The sequence below is a fragment of the Phoca vitulina genome, unplaced genomic scaffold, assembly GCF_004348235.1.
Source record: "Phoca vitulina isolate PV1807 unplaced genomic scaffold, GSC_HSeal_1.0 scaffold11, whole genome shotgun sequence".
NCBI lineage: Eukaryota > Metazoa > Chordata > Mammalia > Carnivora > Phocidae > Phoca > Phoca vitulina.
In genome coordinates this window covers 5,688,905-5,702,997 of record NW_022589714.1, presented here as the reverse complement: position 1 = coordinate 5,702,997, position 14,093 = coordinate 5,688,905, and the positions used below count along the sequence as shown (strand labels likewise).

The following is a 14,093-nucleotide window of genomic DNA, read 5'->3' as shown; positions in this document are numbered from 1 at the left end:
TAAACTACACAAGGGCAGGGATTTTGGTTGTTTGGTTTACTGCTATATCTTTAGTGCTTAGGACAGACGGTAGCTGCACATGGTAGCTATTCACTACCTATTTACTCGATGAACAAATGAATAAATTTTAGCATATTTCTGAATCATCACACACCTAACCTATCAGGTTCAATCTCAAAGGAAGAGATACAATTTAAAGCATACAACATCCATCAAGAAACTGAGCTATATCCAGGTATGTAGAATGTAGAGACAAGTCCATGAATTTCAAAACTAGCCTGACATTTCTGGCTTTGAGCAATGTTTGTGTATTCACTTTTTTTTTTTTTTTTGAGAGAGAGAAAGAGAGAGAGGTGGGGGAAGGGGCAGAGAGAGAGGGAGAGAGAGATTCCTAAGCAGGCTCCATGCTAGCCTGACACAAGGCTTGATCTCACAACCCTGAGATCACGACCTGAGCCGAAGTCAAAAGTTAGATGCTTAACTGACGGAGCCATCCAGGCTCCCCTATGCACTCATTTTTGAAAAAGAAATGCAATATAAGCTGAGAGTCTCCATCAGTGATAAAACTAAAAGATGAGAATTGAGATGTACCCCAAAGAATACACCTTACTATTGCCCCAGAGAAGTTTAATACGCTTAATGTCCATGTTCCTTCTAATGTAATTAAATTATCAACTATTAGCAACATTTTTGTATAAAAGTAGTTGATTAAAGTTACTTGGGGGCATCTGGCTGGCTCAGTTGGTAGAGTGTGTGACTCTTGATCTCAGGACTGTAAGTTTGAGCCCCATGGTTGAGTATAGAGTTTACCTAAAATAAATAAATAAATAAATAGATAAATAAATAAATAAATAAAACCTTAAAAAAAACAACAACACGTGGATTTCAGGCTACTATTGACATAGCAGGGTTAAGCCTAATCTGAGATTCAGATTTGTCTGGACTCATGAGACTGAGCCTTCCAGGTTCTTAGGATGAATTGCAGGGTAGGAGTCTGCTAGGAAGAGATCAGAGATGGGGCAGAGGAGAAGGACAGGAAAGTACTAAACCCAAGCCTGACTATAGGGACCAGGTCTCAGTGCTATGGAAAAACACCAATGTACGTTTTTATTTTTTACTTTATTAAGTAGACTCTACTCCCAATGTGGGGCTTAAATTCATGACCCCAAGGAGATCAAGAGTTGCATGCTCTACAGACTGAGCCAGCCAGGTGCCCTTGATGGAAAAATGTCTATGACAAAAGGCTGACAGTAGGAACTGCACAGATTTCTACTTTATGAGGCATAGCACCAAAGGGAAGGATATCAGAAGATAACACCCCTCTGGACTATGATAGTGTCAGCAAGAAAGGAGACTTTGAAGTTTTGTGGGAGGCACTGGATGTGTGGGGGTACCCAACAGAGGGGCCACAGTAATAGGCAGAATATCAGGAAGGACATCAGGAGGCCTATTTGTGAATACATGTGAGATACTCTAATGGGGACTCCAGAATCTCTATGAAGGAATTTTGTAGGGGCTAGAGGTTCTGTGTCAACAGAAGGGCATTGAGCTAGTAAAATTTAATGTGATTTTACCCATTCCCACAGATGAGTGAATTTTGAGGAAATTTACATTGCCACTGGAAAAAAACTGGGGCACTATACTTAGTGGATTGAACACTGGACTGAGAAAGGGATAGAGGATGTCGATTGTCATTTTGGTCATTAACTAGCTGGGTTAACTTGGGCAAGTGAAGAATCTGAACTTAGACTTGAAAGGGTCTTTGAAGTTGATTAGAGCCAGCCTCCTTTCTCCAACTCACACTGACAGGAGACTACGATTTGGAGGCTGTACATTCTCATATTAGGAACTTCATTTTTAGGTTCAGTTGTGGTTTGCCTCTTTTTATTTATTTATTTCATCAACCTCCTTTGTGCCTTTTAGAGAAACATTTAACTACTCCTTTGGGGGAGGTATTTAGTGGGGGTAGGAACACCATCTTTGGACTTAGACTGCCAGATATTAAATTCCAATTCCTCCACTTCCTATGTGACCTATGTGACCTTCACTAAGTTTCAACTTAGTTCACTTTCAACTTCCTCATCTGTAAAATGGGCATAATAATAGTACCTACTACATGGGATTATTAATATACTTTTATCCCACCTGATATACTTTCAAATATGAAATCGCCATCATATTTTCCCTTGACTTTCATTTCTTTAGGTTAAATATTTCTAAGTCCTTAAAATATTGTCCAGAATGAATTGTTTACAGAGCCTTTGTCTTCTTTCTTTGGATACCTCCTAGTCTGTCAGTGTTTTTCTTAAATGTAGTACCCAAACTAAAAAACAGTATTTTTATGTGCAAAATACAGAAAATGATGAAATCATTCCTTCCAGTGATCTAGACCTTAACCAGCCTATATTTTAAATATCTCAATTTTAGTTTATCACATATAAAATATATGAATACCAAATTATGCCTACTTTATCTACCTTCCAGGGTTTCTGTAAGAGATGATATATGTCAAAGTACTGTGAAAAATAAAAGAAGTGAAAGTATCATTATTTTATATTGTTTTTCATTAAATAGGGAACAAAATTATGATAGGTATGACCTATCAGTTACAAAAAATAAGTTTTAAAACTTACTACAATCCTAATGTTCATGTAGAAAAAGGAAATTTTATTTTATTTTTTGGGGGGTATTTTTTAATTTTTTAATTTTAATTTTTTAATTTAAATTCAATTAGTTAACATATTAGTTTCAGAGGTAGAGGTCAGTGATTCATCAGTCTTATAATACCCAGTGCTCATTACATCACGTGACTTCCTTAATGCCCGACCCCCAGTTACCCCATCCCCCACCCACCTCCCTTCCAGCAACCCTCAGTTTGTTTTCTATGATTAAATCGAGTCTTCCATTGGGGAGGGTATGTGCTATGGCGAGCACTGTGAATTGTGTAAGACTGATGAATCACAGACCTGTACCTCTGAAACAAATAATACATTATATCTTAAAAAGAAAAAAAAAAGATAGTAGGAAGGGAAAAATGAAAGGGGGGGAATTGGAGGGGGAGACGAACCATGAGAGACTATGGACTCTGAGAAACAAACTGAGGGTTCTAGAGGGGAGGGGGTGGGAGGATGGGTTAGCCTGGTGATGGGTATTAAAGAGGGCACGTACTGAATGGAGCACTGGGTGTTATACGCAAACAATGAATCATGGAACACTACATCAAAAACTAATGATGTAATGTATGGTGATTAACATAACATAATAAAATTAAATAAAATTAAAAAAAAAAAGAGTCTCCTATGGTTTGTCTCCCTCTCTGAATTCGTCTTGTTTTATTTTTTCCTCTTCCCCAATGATCCTGTTTTGTTTCTTAAATTCCACATATCACTGAGATCATATAATTGTCTTTCTTTGATTGACTTATTTTGCTTAGCATAATACCCTCTAGTTCTGTCCATGTTATTGCAAATGGCAAGATTTCATTTTTTGATGGCTGAGTAGTATTCCATTATATACGTGTGTGTGTGTGTGTGTGTGTGTGTGTGTGTGTGTGTGTGTGTATACACAATATCTTCTTTATCCATTTATCTGTTGATGGACATCTAGGCTCTTTCCATAATTTGGCTATTGTGGACATTGCTGCTATAAACACTGGGGTGCAGGTGCGCCTTTGGATCACTACCTTTGTATCTTTGGAGTAAATACCCAGTAGTGCAATTGCTGGGTCATACAGTAGTTCTATTTTTAACTTTCTGAGAAACCTCCATATTGTTTTCCAGAGTGGCTGCACCAGCTTGTATTCCCACCAACAGTGTCGGAGGGTTCCCCTTTATCCGCATCCCCGCCAACATCTGTTGTTTCCTGACTTGTTAATTTTAGCCATTCTGACTGGTGTGAGGTGGTATTTCATTGTGGTTTTCATTTGTATTTCCCTGATGCCGAGTGATGTGGAGCACTTTTTCATGTGTATGTCTTCATTGGAGAAATGTCTGTTCATGTCTTCTGCCTTTTTCTTGATTGGATTATTTGTTCTTTGGGTGTTGAGTTTGGTAAGTTCTTTATAGATTTTGGACACTAGCCCTTTATCTGATATGTCATTTGCAAATATCGTCTTCCATTCTGTCCGTCGTCTCCTGGTTTTGTCAACTGTTTCCTTTGCTGTGCAAAAAGCTTTTTATCTTGATGAAGTCCCAAGAGTTCATTTTGCCTTTATTTCCCTTGCTTTGGAGATGTGTCTAGAGAGAAGTTGCTGTGGCCAAGGTCACAGAGGTTGCTGCCTGTGTTCTCCCCTAGGATTTTGATGGATGCCTGTCTCACATTTAGGTCTTTCATCCATTTTGAGTCTATTTTTGTGTATGGTGTAAGGAAATGGTCCAGTTTCGTTCTTCCATGTGGCTGTCCAATTTTCCCGACACGATTTGTTGAAGGGACTGTCTTTTTTTCATTGGATATTCTTTCCTGCTTTGTTGAAGATTAATTGACCATAGCATTGAGGGTTCATTTCTGGATACTCTATTCTGTTCCATTGATCTGTGTGTCTGTTTTTGTGCCAGTACCATACTGTTTTGATGATCACAGCTTTGTAATAGGGCTTGAAGTCCAGACTTGTGATCTCACCAGCTTTGGTTTTCTTTTTCAACATTCCTTTGGCTATTTGGGCTCTTTTCTGGTTCCATACAAATTTTAGGATTATTGTTCCAGCTCTGTGAAAAAAGTTGATGGCATTTTGATAGGGATAGCATTGAATGTATAGATTTCTCTAGGTAGCACAGACATTTTAACAATATTTGAAAAAAAATTTGAGACTGTGAACTACTTAGTAAGTCTAAACCATTTTTTGTTACGTGAGGTGATTATGAAAGAAGTAATCTCACTTATGTCAAAAAGGTTTTCCTGTGAAGCATACAACTTCAGACAACATTCACTTTCTATCTGAGATAGTTTCATTTCAATCTCTGGTTTCTCTGATATATATTTTTTATTTTTTATATTTTTACTTTATTATTATTATTTTTTAAAAGATTTTATTTATTTATTCATGAGAGAGAGAGAGAGAGAGAGGGGCAGAGGGAGAAGCAGGCTCCCCGCTGAGCAGGAAGACCAACGCGGGACTCGATCCCAGGACCCTGGGATCATGACCTGAGCTGAAGGCAGAAGCTTAACCATCTGAGCCACCCAGGCGCCCTAGTTTCTATTTTTTAAGGGAGCTCTATGCCCAATGTAGAACTTGAACTCATAACCCCAAGATCAAGAGTTGCAAGCTCTACCAACTGAGCCAGCCAGGCATCCCTCTTTAGTAATACTTTTTTTATTGAAAAATTATCTATTTCTCAAAAAACTGAACTTGATGATGAAACAAGTGGAGAGGAAACTTTGTGACTGGCAGCTGTGTTTGTTAGTATTCAATAAGAAAGCACATTGTAGATGTAGTTCCAATTTAATAAATAGAAACCTAAAGGGAAAATATATAAAACCAGAGGGATTACATTGCATGGGCTTTTTTCATAGTTATTACTCATAATTCTTTAGCTAAATATAAACTCTCAAAATTATAGCAGTGGCCATTTATCCTTTGCTTCTTAGTCTGTTAGAGCTGCCATAACAAAATATCACAGACTGGGTGGCTTAAACAATAGAAATGAATTTTCTCACAGTTCTGGAGGATGGAAGTCCAACATTCTGAGGCCTCTTGTCTTGGCTTGTGGGTGGCCACCATCGCATTGTGTGGTCATGCAACCTCTTCTTTGTGGATGTGCTAGGTAGGGGAGAGGCAGAGAGTGAGCTCTCTGGTGGTTTGTTTTTTATTTTTATTTATTTTATTTTATTTTATTTTTTCCTGGATCAGAGCCTTTCCCTTATGAGCTTATTTAAACTCCTTTACTTCTTTTGAGGCTCTATCTCCAAATACAGCCACCCCCAAATTAGGGCTTCAACATATGAATTTTGGGGGACACATATATTTGTCCTTAATGCCTTCCAGTTTTTCTTATTTTCTTTTACCCCTTTTGGAGAAGTTAAATCACATCATCATTGCCCTAAATATACAAATTGAATTCCACTGAGACAATTTTTTCTAGGAGCCATTACATTGTTTTAGGCAGAATTTAAGAGATTAAAGGGTACAGTTTCTTCTTGTAAAGACTTCACATTCCAGGGCCAGAGAGAGCTAACTCAACAATCAGAATACACCATGCTATGGGTCATTTTTTAGTATAAGTGGAGAGGACCTTATTTTACCTAGTTTTCATCAGCATTTTTCCATCGTACGTCTGATTTTGTCTTACTTGGGACCCTCACTTGTTTTTTGTTTTTTCCCTAATCAGCCTGGATCTCAAGGTTAGTAATTTTAACAGTTTTACCTACATCCTCAATTCCCTTGGCTTGTCATTATTTTGCTCCTCCTGGCCAGTTTATTCCTAATTTTGGATTAATTCACTGATCCACTTTCTTCTCCCAGGCAGATAAGCCCCATAAAATAGTAAGAATTATGCTGATTAACTATTAAAATTGGTAATTTTCAGCCTCAGCAGGCACTTTAGCACTTTAAGACAAATCTCTAACTTGCCTGTAGCTGACTCCACCTAAGTAGACAGTGTCTTGATGAACACCCTATCATACATCCTAAATTCCTTATCTCATTCTTTCCTGGAGACTATTTTGCCTGATACTTTACAAAGTTGTGCTCAGATATGAACTCCCTCAATTTCTGTGCTAAGTCTCTGCATTAAATCAAGGCTATCTCCAGCCCTACAGCCAAAGCAATTATTTGCTAGGTTTCATCCTTGCTTTTCATTCCAAAACTCCTTTATTTTTCATCTAGTTTCTGTTCTTGATATGGCAGTTGGACTTGACAACACATTTCCGCTTCCCAATTTTTGTCCCTTGGCACAAAATAATCTCCAGGATTTCAACTAAACCTGGAATCCCCTACTCTTGGAATGTTCCAGGACTCAACTCTTGGACCACTTCTTTTCTCTATTTATATTCACTCTTTGGTGATCTCATCTAATCTTATGGCTTTAAATATACCATCCACATGCTGATGACTCCCAATTTTATTTCTCTAGCTCAGATCTCTTCCCTGAACTCCATACTTCTCTACCTAACTCAAAATTTCATTTGGGTATTAGATGCCATCTCAAATGTAAGGTGTTCAAAATTAAGCCTCTACAAGAGGACACTTTTGGGAGAAATGGATAGTCATTATTTTGATTGTGGTAATGATTTCATGGGTGTATATCAATGGAAAAACTCACCAAACTGTACAATTTATCGTGCATCAATTATATAGTTAGGAGTCAAGGGTAGGTCAAAAGTTTACTGACCTCAGTAAAATAATACACTGTATTTGTAAATCTTTTCTTCAAATGATAAATTGAGTATTCTTAAATGCTTTTTCCATTATTAATACTCTTTTGAAGAAACCTGGAATCAACTGAGTAAGCGTAACTAGGACGAAGTTCCCAAATAGGTTGGATTATACTGTACTCAATTTGGGATTCTGAGAGATTAAATCCTTATTTCCTGTTATAACTCAGCCACATGGCATGCCAGGACTTTAGTAGTGTGCTAGTGGTAAAGGAAGAGGCCAGGACTTGTGAGAATGAGACCGAGGAGTCTAGTTCTCATTTTGGAAAGACACCTTCTCCTCCACCCAAAGATGGTCCATAAAGCTTCCAGAACTGCATGGCAACCTTGTGCTTTGATTTGATCTCTATACATATCCAAATATGTAGAATCAGTGAGTGGAGAGAGGCCAGAGGCAGTGGCAATATTCAGTCAGGCATTTATGAATACTATACCATGCTGTGAGTACCACTTGGATCCTGAATCAAGCTTTTGGGAGGAAAGATGGGAAAGGTCTCATCCCCAGGGAGGAAGGACTAGCAAAAGATAAGCAGACTATCTTAGCAAGCTGGAATTCAAGCAAAGATTCTAATTCTAACTGGGCAAGTGGTGTTAAAAACCTGAGCACAAGCAAAATATTTCATACAGGTTGAGCAAACAGTAAGGATTTATGAGGTGCATAATCAATTCAGAGGGCACTTGATTGGGCAGCCAACTGCAGTGGATATTAGATTTCTGGCAATAGAACAAATTTTAGAAAGCACCAAATGTAAGTTTGAGTCTACTAGATTTGAAGATGAATTGGAAGCATGATGGAAGACAGAGAAAAGAACTCCTATTGACTAAAGCCCCTAAAGCCAGACACATACAGATTTTGCTCTTTCAACTTCTGAAATCAGTCCTAACCATGCAGATCCCAGTCTATTATAGCCAAATTCCTTTATTCCTTAGGTCTTTAAGGCTTTGAGTCTCTGTTCTCTGTAAGTTGCACATATGCTCAAAGGATTAAGTCCCTTATCCAGGTAACTTAAGGTCCCTGGTTGTAACTAGTAGTTACCTACTTTGGTAATATAAAGGTATTACCTGTAATGTTACCATTCACAAAGCTTAAGGCTAGTAGAGTCTAACAGCCAAGATCTCCATTGTGTGAATGAAAAATGTCATCCAGATCTACTAGAGGTTTTCCATTTTAATGGGAGCTGATGTTAATTATAACATGTTAATGTTTCAAGTTTAATTCCACTAAATTGTACCTTTTTGGTCCTGACCCCCTCAAGTGTGGACTCTGCAGAATCAAACAGACTAAATTATGTCACTTTCTGCTATATGCCTTCCCACTGAAAAAAAAAGTCAAGTTTTAGGTAATTCAAATGACCATAGCTTTACAGTTGCCCCCAAACACTTCAGCCTTTATCTTCCACCTTATTTGTCCCATATCTGACCACCCAATTGATAACCCAAATTCCCAATTCATCATGCTCAGGTGTATATGCTTAAAAATTTATATTCCTTGGGGTGCCTGGGTGGCTTGGTTGTTAAGTGTCTGCCTTCGGCTCAGGTCATGATCCCAGGGTCCCGGGATCCAGCCCCGCATTGGCTCCCTGCTCAGTGTGGAGCCTGCTTCTCCCTCCCACTCCCTCTGCTTGTGTTCCCTCTCTCGCTGTGTCTGTCAAATAAATAAAATCTTAAAAAAAAAAAAAATTTATATTCCTCACATTTGTGTTGGTTTTGATTCAATTTCCTCATGTATTATTTCTCTCCCACAGTACTTCATTATAGCTTGCCTTTGATTTTGTCATTTTGTACCACTATTAAGAGAGGACACAGAAGCGTTTTACCTCTGACCTCCTTAGTAGAGCCCAGTACAGTGCAATACACAAACACATTAACTTGATTTGGATTATATCATCTGAAGAAATGTGACATTACCAGATCAATTGTGAGAAGGGAGCAAGAACAGAACTGCAGGAAAAGAGGTCAGAGTGCTCCAACGCAAAATTTCCCAACTTGTTTTCAAGTGATGTTTGCCAGCTTTGACAAAAGGGTAGACACTTATCCCTGAAAATTTTGTGCAGACCCCAATCACTTTTATCATTCATTGTCCACCTAACATTTACTGTACAAACAAGTGCCATGTAGATAACTAAGGTATCTAGGTAAAGATCTTGGTGATTGAAACTGATCTTATAGAAACACTGGTTTATATAAATTAGGCACGTTTTTGAATAATAAATGCAACTAAGAACAGGGTCACTAATCCAAAGCCATTTTAACTTGGGAGTTTATAGCATTGAGGAATTATTTCAGTAGCTAATATTTTGCAAACCACTCCACTTCATATACACTATACCACTGATCTTCAGGTGTTTCTTGAAGTGGTTGTCCTAAGGCAAAACAGCTTTCCCATGATTGCTCTTGGTAACATCAAGATACCATATGGGTAATCTATTATGCCAAGTGGCTCTTCCCATTGCTGGATTTCATCAAGCCTTAAGGTCTCTCATTAAAAGGACCACATCCTGGTGTCTCAGTTTACTTCCTACCAAAAGACTGGTTTATATTTCCTGCAGACAACTTGCAGTTCATTTCCCTACATTTTAGTGACCATGTATGGTCACTGCAATTCCTTGCACCAACAGTTTAATAGTGTGCAGGAACTTAGATTACTTGATCTCTGTGGTGGCATTAATACCTGATATTTTAGTTTGGCTGCAATAAACTTTTTCCAATGTGCAATTTCTACACCACTTTAATACTTGAGCAAATTCACTCTGTGCCTGTCCACCCAATATGCTTGTCAGTCTCATGAGCCTCTTTTGAGCTGCATAGGTCCGAAACTGAATTTTCACTAAGGCAGGAAAACATTTTAGGGAAAAGGACAGCTCCTTATAAGCTGACAAAAATACTATTATTTTGACTGACATGTAAGTATGGGCTTAGAACAACTTATTCATGCAGCTATTTAGGGAAAATGATCATGCATGGGGCCCAACCACCTTGGTTAGAGCAGATACTATTACAGTCTACACTAAATCCATTCTGTGCAGTGTTTGACTACTTTAAACTCCCTGATCTTCCCCCATGACCTGTAATTGTTATGCTGTGCTCTCTTCATTTTCAGTATTCTACATTTTCTATCTTGAGCATCCTTTCAAGTTACAATTGCATTAGAACCAATTATTCCATGATTCAGTAATCACTGATCATTTTGATACCTGTTGTTTTTCTCCCTAATAACAGTCTCTCCATTTTGCTGACCATTAACCCAGTAATATTTAGTACCCTACAAAAAGCCAACATGATCTGTACTTATTCTGATACTCCCAAACCGAGTCATTGGTCCAAAAAAAAAAAAAAAAACCTAAGAATTTCCCCACATTACTCTGTAAATTTTCACTCAGCTTTAATTACAATCATGCATTTTAAATTCAAACAGGTGACCAAAGGTGAAGCATTCAGAATAATCTGATTACAAGTCTGGTTAACTGAAAACAAAGACTTCTCCATAAAAAACACATAGTTTTCTATGCATTCCTGTAAAATAGAGCTAGTTCTACCAAGTAATCTATTTAACAGGTTGTAACTAGGGCAGTGTGACAAAAAGTTAAAGGAAATGGCTTAATTCTTATGGATACATTAGATTTGATGCTGCTTCATAATCTGTTTACAAAAATAAAAAACCAATATATTGTCTTGATTTGTAGGTTTTCTTCTCATGTCAGTAAAGTGAAGAGCTTTTCCTTGTCTTTCATACAAGTAAATCTCGTAGCATTAGCCCTAGAAAAGGAAAAAAACATTTGAGAATTACAAGACTATTAACATCAGAAGAGCAAAAGAATTTTTAAAAAATATCTTTGTCCTTATAATGGTCTATCTCAGAAGCCAGATCCGTTAAGTTTTCTCAACAGATATTCAGGTTCGGGATAAGATCATCATAGATTAAGACCAAGGACAAAATACTGACCAACTGTTGAATAAAAAATCTCCACTCACAGAAATGGGTTATACCTTAGGAAGGTTACTGCAAACTCTTTCCATGGGCAGACAGCGATCCCTCACTGTTGGCAAAGAAAAAAACACACACACACACAAAACCTGTAATACATCATTGTGAGGTAGCAGTTTTCCCCCTACAAGATTTATAACCTAACAGAATCTTCTCATTTATAAAATCCAGACAAAAATTATTTTGTTTCTGCTCATCGGTCTTATCTCAGAAGCCGAATCCGTACATGCTTTTCTTCAGGTAGTCAGCTTCGGGATAGGTTTCATCATTGATTAGACCATAATCCATATGAAATGTCAGAAGAGAAGTACTGTACTAGAAACACTGTAGTAGATTTTGTAAACCACAAAACTTACTTTGCAAGGTTGCTCGTCAGTGACATTTATAGCTCCGTTATTCTTCTTCAACCTCCAGGACGCTGTTCAAGGACAAAAAAATTTTTTCACTTAATCTACATTATGGACTAAACATACTGAATCAAAATACTAGCCCAACACATACCTGGGTAAGATTGTCAGGTTCCAAGCAAGTATTCTCTCACGTGTTTTGGAATTCTCCTTTGCATCTATTAAGAAGCAAATTTCAATGATACATCATCTTTTCCTGTGTATCAACAGGTTTATTTCTCTAAGCTCTCAACTGTACTTACCTCAACATCTCCAGGTAACAGCTCCGTTACACCACTGAGAGCCACTGCTCCCACATGGGACCAACATTTTGGAAAACTAAGCATTTTCACAGAACGGCAGGCGAAGGTTTTCAGTACTAGAATCCTGCCTTTCACTCATCTGGTTTGCACACAGCGCCACCTGGGCACAGTACCACTCAATCTCAGACAAGGTCGGAGACTACCATTTTCAAATAATCTGTTGATCTGCGACGAGAAAAAAAACAATGGTCTAATTAGTAAAGGCCTCTTACTCTCTTCGTAAAACTAACTCTCCGCCCCAAATCCTGGGAATATGGTTGTTGTTCTTCCGCCGCCGCCCAGGTTCCGCCAGCCGGGTGTCGGCGCTTATCAACTAGGCCGCGCGCAGCGCTCGTGGCCATCAGCACCAGCCTCCGCCCGCCTAAGCTCGAAGCCTGCCGCTGCCGCCACCACCACCACGCAGGACACGTGGCGGTCTGGCTGCGTGTTTCCCACGTGCAACTTTCCAACCCACAGCACCCTAAGCTCAAATGTCTAAAATCTCACAGTGCGGCAGCAAACCTCAGCCCCAGCTCCAACGGCGCCCGCCCGGGTACTCGCCCACGACGCCCACTCACGTACCACGACCTCAGGGCCTCCCAAGTCCAGACGTAAAAGACCGAACTGCGCCTCCAGCAGTTCCCTTTATAGCCTCTCCTGAGCCAGACCGAGGTTGCCCCGCCCCCTCGCGTTTATTGGACGTGGGAGAGGACGGGGCGTGGCCGTTTCCTGAAGGGAGAGAGCGGGAGCGCGCGCGGCGGTTCTTTTCTTTCGGGGGCTGGTTCCGGGGCGTGGTGCGCGCGTCGCCCGCCCACCGCACGCTCGCTCAGTTCCCGGTGCGCGCCCGGTGCGCGCGGCGATCCGTCGCTTCCCGAGTCTGGCTCTACGTGGCGCGGGAGTGGCGCCAGAATTCAAACTAACTGCTGCAGTTTGGAGGCGAGACTACCGCCTGCTCCGGGCCAAGTCTGCCCAGAACAGATTGGCCGGCTCGGGGCCGGGAGTGGACTTGAATTTTGCAGCGCAGGGCGGCCTCAGCGTATTGCCCTCTCGAGAAGTCGGGCTGGTTAGTTGGCCGGCGCCGGGCGGGAGTTGACGTCCAGCGGGCGCCGCACGAGCTGGCAGGCACTCGCCCCCGCACGCCCGGAGAGAGAAATTGGCGTACAGAAGTGCTCGGGTGAAAAAAGTACGTGAAAGCGCCGCATTTCTCCTGCGGTCCACGGCGAGAATACCGCGCCTCCCCAGAGAGCCCGCCCGCCGCGCTACACGCGGCCCAGCTGCGCCCCAGTGCGGGCGTCCCTGCCCTTCTGGGGCCCATCCCACCCCCGCGCTTCCTTGTGCCCGGCACTGCTGTTGAGTTATATGATCAGCACCTAGAATTCTTCCCGAGACAGCCAGCCTGAGAGGTAAATACCCCATTTGGCAGAGGAGAAAATTAAGGCCCTAAAGCAGCTAATTGCCTAAATTCGCACAACTGAAAAGTTTTGCTGTTTTTACTTTGCGCTAAGATAGTTAAAATGAATGCAGGAGAAAGTTAAATTTCAGAAATATCCCCGAATACTATATACAAATAACTCAAAAAAATTAAGTAGCAATGACTGTGTGAGCGAATACGTGTATATGCACACACAAGCACACATGACATTTGAACATTCTAGCATTTGAAAATTCAGGTCTTCATGGCATTCATTACTAATTATTATTTATGTGTGGGTTTGTTTATTGTCCTGCCAATGCGTAAGGAATATACGGTTTGTGTCCACTGTTTATTGTTCTGCCTTAGAGCAGTGTTCTGTGTGGCATATAGTAGGTTGTTGGTAACGATTGGTTGAATGAATGAAAGAATATAAGTGGTGGAATATTAATGAAAGAATATAATTTTCTAAATTAATTTAGAAAATTAATTTAAAAATTCATTTAGAAAATTTAGAAAATTAAAGACCAGACTGCAGATTAAAAGATAATAGTGAAAAGCAAATATCTGTAACAGGAACCTAAGTGATGAAGTACTTACTTGGCTAGGCATTATGTAGATTTTTCAACAGTATTTTTTAA

At 39.9% G+C, this 14,093-nt stretch overlaps 1 long non-coding RNA gene and 2 other non-coding genes across 6 annotated transcripts; all 3 read right to left on the bottom strand.

Annotated features, from left to right (window-relative positions):
* Positions 1-10,737: 10,737 nt before the first annotated feature.
* Positions 10,738-12,712, bottom strand: LOC116635831. Of its 4 annotated transcripts, XR_004300216.1 has the most exons (6): positions 12,624-12,712; positions 12,003-12,227; positions 11,855-11,918; positions 11,710-11,771; positions 11,356-11,405; positions 10,738-11,124 (listed from the first exon to the last, which is right to left on the bottom strand). It is a non-coding gene; the product is annotated as an uncharacterized LOC116635831 (long non-coding RNA). The 4 variants fall into 4 exon arrangements; XR_004300213.1 differs by lacking the exon at positions 10,738-11,124 and having other exon boundaries at positions 11,134-11,405; XR_004300214.1 differs by lacking the exon at positions 10,738-11,124 and having other exon boundaries at positions 11,134-11,405; positions 12,564-12,648.
* LOC116635920 lies at positions 11,220-11,288 on the bottom strand. The gene has a single exon (XR_004300231.1). It is a non-coding gene; the product is annotated as a small nucleolar RNA SNORD50 (small nucleolar RNA).
* Positions 11,558-11,627, bottom strand: LOC116635921. Its single transcript, XR_004300232.1, has one exon. It is a non-coding gene; the product is annotated as a small nucleolar RNA SNORD50 (small nucleolar RNA).
* Positions 12,713-14,093: the final 1,381 nt, after the last annotated feature.